Source organism: Echinops telfairi, unplaced genomic scaffold (genome assembly GCF_000313985.2).
Source record: "Echinops telfairi isolate 266 unplaced genomic scaffold, ASM31398v2 ScPeMD7_1957;HRSCAF=2489, whole genome shotgun sequence".
Lineage (NCBI taxonomy): Eukaryota > Metazoa > Chordata > Mammalia > Afrosoricida > Tenrecidae > Echinops > Echinops telfairi.
The window spans coordinates 4931854-4940794 of record NW_022105855.1 but is presented as its reverse complement, the minus strand read 5'-3'; positions in this window follow the sequence as shown (position 1 = coordinate 4940794).

Below are 8941 nucleotides of genomic sequence, written 5' to 3'. Positions count from 1 at the left end.
ATTTAAAACACTCAATTATTTGGCTTGCATTCCTTTAGTGAGAAAAAAATGCATCTATAAAATCTTGAAACAAAAAGTTTGAAGAAGGGACAAAAAGAAGTTTTAAAAAGTTAGCAATGAAGTTCCCCATTCTATCTTTACATTTTCCCATGCTTTTAAATTTACACTGGACATCCCAAGGAGACAAGTGGAGATGGATGTGAGGACTCTGGAGTCTAGAGTAGAAAGTGTAGATTTATAATCATCCATTTAAAATTTACATTTACATTCATAGACATAAATGAGATCACTTGGTCCTAATAATTCCTCTTCTTCCTTTTCATCTCAGTCTTTAATTGCTCAGTTTCTCCTAGCTTTCTTTGTTAGCCCTGGTGGTGTGTTGGGCTGCTAACCACAGGGTCAGTGGTTCCAACCACCAACCAGCTCCAAGGGAGAAAGATGGGGATTTCTAGTCCCATAAAAATTAGTCTCAGAAACCCACAGGGGCAGTTCTACCCTGTCCTATAGAGTGACTGGGAGCCAGGATCGACTCCATGACAGTGACTATGGTCTTGGCTTTTTCTCCTTTAGTGTCTAGATATCTTTGGAACTGTATTTTAGTACACCAATGTACAAAGCCCAATGAGAAGTTTGTTTATTTGTTTTGTTTTTTCTTTCCTGGAGAGTCTAGGGAAGCTTGTTTATGCACTCCCTTTCATTTTTGACTGCTTACTGCAATTTTCCTAGATTCATGCTTTGTACATTCCAAGTTCAGATCATTAGTAGAGTTTTGCAGTTGTTTCTTCCTACCTTGAGTCATGCCCCATTGGCAAATCATCCAGAAGGCTCCACGACCACATGCTTAACCCAGCTCACGTCACCATGCTCATCTCCATTCTGAGAAATCAGCTCCCCCTCGGTCACATTTCAAGTGGCCTCCAACCCAAGGACCCATCTTTTGGCACTATCTCTGACAAATCCTGCTTCCATTCTTTAGGCCTTTAGTATCGGACCATGTTTCAAAGTTATGCATAAGGTGTTCAGCTGCTCTTTTGCCAGAAGTGCTGAGCCGAGGCTTTCCTGGTCTGTTGTGAGTCTGGAAGCTCTGCTGAGAACTGTTTACTCTGGTTGACCCTCCAGTATTTGAAATACCGGTGACCTAACTTCCTGCAGCACTTGAACACCCAAGCCACTGCAGCACAACAAATTGACAGTCTAGCGGTGGACAGCAGCTTCAGAGAGACTAGATGTCAGGAGCAGTCACCTAGAGAAAAAGGATAATGACTGGAAAACCATCGAGACATGAATGTTCCTCTTTCATATCAGTAAGTGCCAAGTAGTGTACTGCGTGGGGGGGGGCTGGGGGTGACCTTGAAGTTTAGGAATAAAAATGACAGATTTCCATCTTGTGTTAAGCAATTTGTATGCTAGAGTTGAAGTCAATGAGGAGCTACTTATTGTTTTCATTAGTAGTAGAGCTCCATAATGGAATAAATGTTCTAGAGAGATTAATGAAAGTGTGATATCTTAAATAAAGTGTGAAGAAAGCTGGTCTTACTTCTGACTTGCAGCCTGTGTTAGACAGGGTTCTCTAGAGAGATAAAATCAAATTGCTGATAATTTAATATATTTATTTATAAAGATAATTAGATATATAACGAGAAACGAACTGTTAAATCATATACAGATAAATATATAATATAAGAAATAAACAGCTAAATTAGAAAGCACTACAAATGGCTCAGGGCAACTCACTGAGAGAAAGTTGAGAGACTAGCAGTCCTTCAAGTCTCTATCTGATGCCAGATCTTCCTCTATTTGTAGAGAGAGCTAGGCTATGTCAGCACAGCAGCCAATCACAAGGCAGGTCACCAACTGCCAGCCAGGTCACCAACCGCCAGTCCCCAGCTCCAGAGATGTCTTAAAGGGACCTCAACTTACAGCGACACAGTCCACAGGCTAGGCGTCCCACAGGCAGTGTAGCCTTTAAATTGAGGCACAGAACAAGCATGGCAGCTGCACACTGGTCCGATGATCACAGAGCGAGAGACAAGAAAGGCAAGGCTCACCAAGCCATTTATCTCTCTGCCCTTCAGTTAATCCCACTTGTGTTTATCAGCCAGGCTGGCACAATAAACTATCTCACAGCCTATTGCAAAATTTCTAGTTAAAAGTGAGGAGAGCCTGGAAAATGAACATTGGGGTGATGATTAAATAAATGGTGACTTTTTTTTATCTCAATAGAAAGCTTAGCTGTGCTTGGATGGAAAAATAATATCAATTTAGAAAATATACACAGTTATTCTCTAGACCTTTTCCTAATTTTAAACAGTAAAGAAATTCACTTTCTGGACCACTTTCTCTCCTGGATGGCACAGATGTGAGAAATGCTTGGAGTCAGGCAGTGAAGTTAGTCTCTCCTACCTCTAGTCTTTATTCTTGGGCTGGTTTCCTGGGATGATTGCAGTAGGAAGAAAGGAAGGGGGGAAGGAGGAAGGAAAGAACAAAGGAAAGAGGGGAGGGGAAAAAAACAGAAAAGCAATACTCTCCATAATTTTTACTTGTCAAGACTGAATTTCCTGGAAATGATTAGATCCGTGCCTGGTATGTTACCAAAATCTCAAAGGAAGTGTCACTCTCTACCTACAGAGAGGATGGATTGGTTTTCAATGCTATAGATAATTGCAGGAGAGGATGGTCCTTGGCAGCATGAAGCTAGTAACCGGGAAGGAAGCTCTGAACATGAGCATGTATTGATATATACAATGACAAGGTAGGCTCTCCTTCTTTTCTTTTAATTTATTAGGGGCTCTTACAGCTTTTATAGCATTCTCTATATCAGTTGTATCCAACACATTTGAACACATGTTGCCATCATCATTTTCTAAACATTTACTTACTATTTGAGTCCTTAGTATCAGCTCCTCTTCTTTCCCTCCACCCCCAACCCCTGTGAACCCTTGATAAATTATACAATTATTTTTGCTTTAATATTATACACTGACCATTGTCTCCCTTCACCCATGTTTCTTTGCCTTCACCCACTAGGGGGGTGGATTATATGTCAATAATTGCCATCAATTTCCCCTTCCTCTCCTCCTCCTCCTCCACCTTCCCACTACTCTCCTAGTATTGCTACTCCCATTCTGTTCCTGAGGGGTTTATATGACCTGGATTCTATGTGTCGTGAAGTCTTATCTGTACCAGTGTACATGCTCTGATCTAGCCAGAACTGAAAACCAGGACTTGGGTCATGATAGTGGGGGTTTTGGAAGCCTCAAAGAGCCAGAGGAATATTGTGTGTTTCATCAGTGCTATTCTGCACCCTGATTGACTCATCCCTTCCTTGTGACCCTACTGTGAGGGTATGTCCTATTGTCTACAGCTAGGTCTGGGGTCTCTGCTCTTACCCTCAACAATATATTCTCAACAATATGTTTTATTTGTTTTGGGAGTCTTTTGGTGCCTGTTACCTGATTCTGTCGAAACCTCATGATCACACAGGCTGGTATGCTTCTTCCATGTTTGCTTTTTGTATCTCTGCTAAATGGCTGCTTCTTTACTTTCAAGCCTCTAAGACCCAAAATGCTATATCTTTTAATAGCTGGGCACCATCAGCTTTCTTCGCCACATTTTCGTATGCACCCGTTTTGTCTTCAGTGAGATTACTGTTGCTCCAGCACCACTGGAAACGCTACGTCTTTCTTGTTGTTGCTTTTAATTCCCTAGTTGTTCCCCTGTCTGTGGTGTTTGCTACGGCTCCTTTCCCCCACTGCCTCCTCGTCCCAAGTCTCTCAGGAACTGTCAGTCCCATTGCTTTCTCCTCAGGCTTGCTTTCCATGCCTATCTTATATTAATAGGCAAAACAACAATAGCAGAGACAAAAACAAAAAGAAAACAAAAGATTAAATAAAAAGAGAAAAAAATGAAAAAACAAAAACTAGCAAAAAAACCAAAAAAAAGGAAAGAGCATACATAATTCCTGGTCTGTCCTTTGACCTTTATGACTTTCACCTCATCAGTGGTGGGGGGTGAGGGCTGTTCTGGGAATTGCAGCTCCTACACTGCAGTCTATTTTGGGGGCTCCTCGGGGCTTTGTAGCTTTGCTTTGCTCCTGTTGTTGATCTGTTGTGTTCCCTTCTTGGTTTGCCCCATTGTAGGGGGGGTCAGATCTGACTCTCTCACCACCATGTCTCCCCAGTATTGTCTTCTGTCTCAGTATTCTCCAGCAAGGGGACATCATGCCTCAAGCTGTTGTTGGTCCTACAGTTCTCTCTTTTAGGCTCTCCTTTAAGGTAGAATATGGGTCTGAGAGAAGATTGATCAGGTTTATGACTAGTTGTATATCTTCTTCTAAATCAAATGGAAAATCATGATGTGTTTTGGTCAAGTCTAGGTCAGGAGCTACAGCACAGCTTCGTATTCTGCTGGTTTTAAAGGTATGGCTTCAAGATCCTTATTATAGCATCTAGTTAGTTAACATATTTGTACATGCCAAACTAAACCAAACTCACTGCGATTGAGTCAATGCTGACTCATAGCGCCTCTGTAGGGCAGGGTAGACCTGCCCTGTGAGTTTCTGAGATGGCAACTGATTACAGAAGATGAAAACCTGCAGAGTGGTTGGTGGTTTTACACTGCCGACCTTGTGAATCATGGCTCAACATTTAACCACTACACAGCCAGGGCTCTTATTTATGCAAATGGACTGAGGTAGTGAAGGTTTATTGTGCCAACCTGTCCAATAAACGCCTGTGGGATTAATTGAAGGGCAAAGAGCTAAATGGCTCAGTGAGCCTCACCTTTTGAGTGCTCAGGTCTCTTGCTTTCTGATGGTCGGGCCAGGGTGCAGCTGCCTTAGCTGGTTCCCTGCTTTACCTGACAAGGCTGACTTCCTGCAAGACATCCCTGAGGAGAAGCCACATGGACCTACCCTGATGCAGCCCTGGGTGCTGGAGCACCCCTGTGGAGAACCCTGCCAGTGCTGTGATGCTTACATGGTCACTGATTCAGCTTTCCTCCTGCAGTCAGTGTCATTGCTTGTGTTTTGTGAGATTGAGGAGGACTTTGTAGATTGGAGACAGGCATATGGCTAATGTTGGACTTATGGGCTTGGGCAGCACTGGGTTAGGATGCTTTCTTAATGTACACTTACCCTTTGTACAAAACTCTCTTATACATATATGAGTTTCTGTGGATTTGTTTCTCTAATGTACCCAGACTAGCACAGGAACTTTTAAAAGTTCATTTTAAAAATCCAGCACTTTTTAAATTCCATGTTTCCCATGAACCTTTTGAAGACCTCTATATTTTTGTTTTATTGACATGTCAGAATATGTCAATAAAGCGAAATTTGAGGGGTGTTTTTGGTGGGATTTTTTTTTTTTTTAACTAAGAGCTTTGCCGAGAAAGATCAGAAAGTCTTGGAACAGCAAGTTTTGTTTTCATTTCCTTGGGTAAGCAGATTGGCTAAATGGCCATAAAGAGGCCAGGATGGGCAGTCTGCCCCTGAGCACATGGGCTGGAAAAACAATTTCAGTGATTTATGGATTGTCCAGGATATGCTGATAGCTCAGCTGTGGAAAATAGTGGACATGCTGTCTCTACGTACTGTTGGCCACAGTCCACTTGTTGGCATCTGCATCTTGATTAACCAAGAATGAGACTAGTTCATTTCCCCCCTCGGAATTCCTCCGAATTTTAAGAGTTTGAAAGGGAGTTATGAAAGTGATAGTAATCTTGAATAACAGTATAATTTTAAAGGCCAAAGAAACAGGTTAAGAAAGAAAAAAAGAAAAGAAAAAAACAGTTTAAAGGTATATTTGTCTACATCAGAGAGCAAAAGAGACAGAGAGAGAGAGAATATGGATCCTAGAAAATGATAGAAATTCCAAGAATGATGTAATAGGAATGAATCTTGGAATAGCGGTTATAAACTTTTTTTTTGGACAGGCATTACTTATGAGCTGAAGCACTTTGTACTTCCTCCTATATACAGTAAACTCCATTGTAAGTTCTGAACAGGGAAGGGAAATAGTATCATTTGAAGCTATCTGTTCCTGACAAGATTTACAAAGCCTCAGAATTAGCCGTTATGAATCAGAATCAACTCCTTAACAGTAGGCTTGTTTTTTGTTTGTTTTTTGTTGTGGGTGTCATTAGAAAGGGAATAAAAATGATACACAGACTGTGTGTGTTTCAATTCCAGCTCATGAGGACTCCATGCATATCAAAGTAGAATTGTGCACCAAAGGATTTTCAATGACTGATTTTGCAACATTTCTGAGTGGCATCATGGCTTACAGCATTGGGCTGGTAACCAAAGGATCACTAGTTTAAATGCACCTGCTGCTCCCCAAAAGAAAGATGAAGCTTTCTGCCCCCTTACAGATTTACAGCCTTAGAAATCCACACCATCAAAAACACAAGCTCACTGCCATCAAGTCGATTCCAACACAGAGCAACACTATATATAGGCCGGGTAGAACTGCCCCTATGAGATTCCAAGATTGTAACTCTTTATGGGAAAGAAAGCCTTATCTTTCTCCCAAATGATAAGTAGCTCCTAGGAAAGCCACAGGGACGGTTGGTTCTCTTCTGTCCATAGGATCACTAAGAGACAGATTTGCCTCCATGGCAGGGGAGAGGTTTTTGGTGTTTTTTTGGGGGGGGTTATTTTTCCTTGTTTCTGAGATGTCTCTGAAGGACTGGAACCTTCAACCTTTTGGTCAGCAGCCAACCAAGCTAACTGTGTTTGGGGATTTCATACAGGAGGCAGGGAAACTACGTATCATGGCCATTGAACCACTCTCTACTTGCCAGTAGATTTTTTAACCCCACATTTATCTAAATACGATGCATTTTCTTCTTTTCTTTATTTTCAGGGCAACTTATTGATTTCTCATACTTATTTCATTTCCATGATGAAAGCTCATAGATAAAATTATGAAATACAGCAGATGAATTGTAATATCTCTTCTCTCTACTTGCCAGTTCTCAACCTTCAATTCTTTACGTTATCCTTTGGTTTTCACTATCCCTGTTTGGCAAGTGATATAAATACGAGTATATCCATCTTTCTTGAGTCCCACTTTGTATACCAAACCTATGAGGCTCCCCTGGGACTCCTCCCTTGTCCCGGACTTTAGATCCACTACTTTGTGGTCAGTGCCCTTGGAGTTGATTTCAACTCATGGTAACCATCTGAGCAAAGAACTGCTCTGTAGAGTTTTCTGACGTAGATCTTCAGGCCTGTCTTCTGAGGCGCTTCTGGGGTTGCCTCAAACAAACAACCTCTTGGCTACCATTTGAATTTAAATTTGGGGGCCAACCAGGAGCGGCACCCAGCACATTGCCTCATTGAATTCGCCAGACTATTCGTTTGCCTCTTTTCAGTATTGGAGACTGATTGGCTAAGTTGAGTTATGTACTTAACTTTCTCTGTTTTTAACACAGAACCATGTACTCTTATTTTTTGCTTTTTAATACAGTGTGAACATTCAACTCCAACCTTTAAGATTAAAGGGACAAATAGATCCATGAAGAAAAGTTAAGGAAGAAAAGTAGCTCCTCTTCTGTGCCACATCCATATTTTTTATGCCCCGTGTTTTAGTTGATTGTTTTTTTAAGAACAGTTTTTAAGTAGATTTCTCCAAATACTATGTATGTATATATTTTTCAGGTTAGGGCATAATCTAGTGATTTTTCCATTCCGGAAAATGAAAATTGAATCCTTTTCCACCACCACAATCCCTATCTTGGTTCCCAGGCACAAATGAAGATCTGTGTTCCCATCTAAATATATGCATATTGTACTTTTGGTAAGACACCCTAAATGTTATGGGACACAGGAAAGAGTACTGACGGTGACGAACCTGCGACCGGGCTGAGCAAACAGCACAGAAGGCCTTAGTTGGCCTCCTCTGGCTGGAGGTCAGGAGGCAGGGGTCAGACAAGCCTCTGCCATCTTTCTTTACCTGTTCTAGCAACAACTGGACTTCACAGGATCCTCTACCTTCCTGCTGGGTTTGATAATTCACTGCAATTGCCGATCAGAACTCACAAACAATACTCAACATTACAGCGGTTTATTAAGCAGTTAACAGGTTACCAGAGGACAGAATAAGTAAACACTGAGGATGCAGTTGTTTGTCCACAGCAGCACTTCTCAGCTAGTAGTCAAATCTCTCTTCAGTGTTCAGCCTCTCGGCCACACAGTCATTTGGCCTCTATCTCCTTGGGTCAAAAAGCCAGCCTGATGCTCTGTCACATAGCCTCTTAGTCTCAGTGCCCTTCTTCTGCTTTCTCTCATGATCTGCTTGCCTCAGCCACTGGTCTTGGTCAGGCTCCTTTGCTCTGTCCCCTGGTGTCCACGGCCTCTAGTGCATGCGGTCTTAGCCTTGCCACTTCAGACAAAGACCACACATGTGCTCACTAGTGGCCCTTCTTCCAATGGTCCTAGGATTACCTGTGCTTCTGAGATAGTTCTTATACATAAAGAATGACTTTGCTGTTCTGTTGTACTCCTTAGTGTTTTGCGTCAGTGTGGCAGAATCAGATCGAGTGCAATTCCCACACTGTGTCTCCAGTGTTGTCCCCTGTAGGGCTATGAGTCAGTGAGAGGCATCCTATCTCATAGTGGGGCTGGAATGGAGCGGCAAGGTCCCCAGGGCATGCTGAAGGTGGACTTTAGGGCCAGGGCATGGTGTCCCAACAGACTGGACTGGAAAACACTTCTGAAGGCCAATAAATGATCCTTGAACTAACTACAAGCTTTTCTTCTTTGTTGTGTTTTTTGTCATTGGTTTGTTGTTGTTTGTTGTATATTGCTTGGTTTTGCTCTGTCTTGTTTTTGTTCATGTTATTATCTCCTCAGGTCTGTCTAAATAAGATAGGCTGGATGAAAAATCTGGAGGAGAAAACAACGGGACCAACGGTTCCTGGGGGACATGGGAGAGGGGTG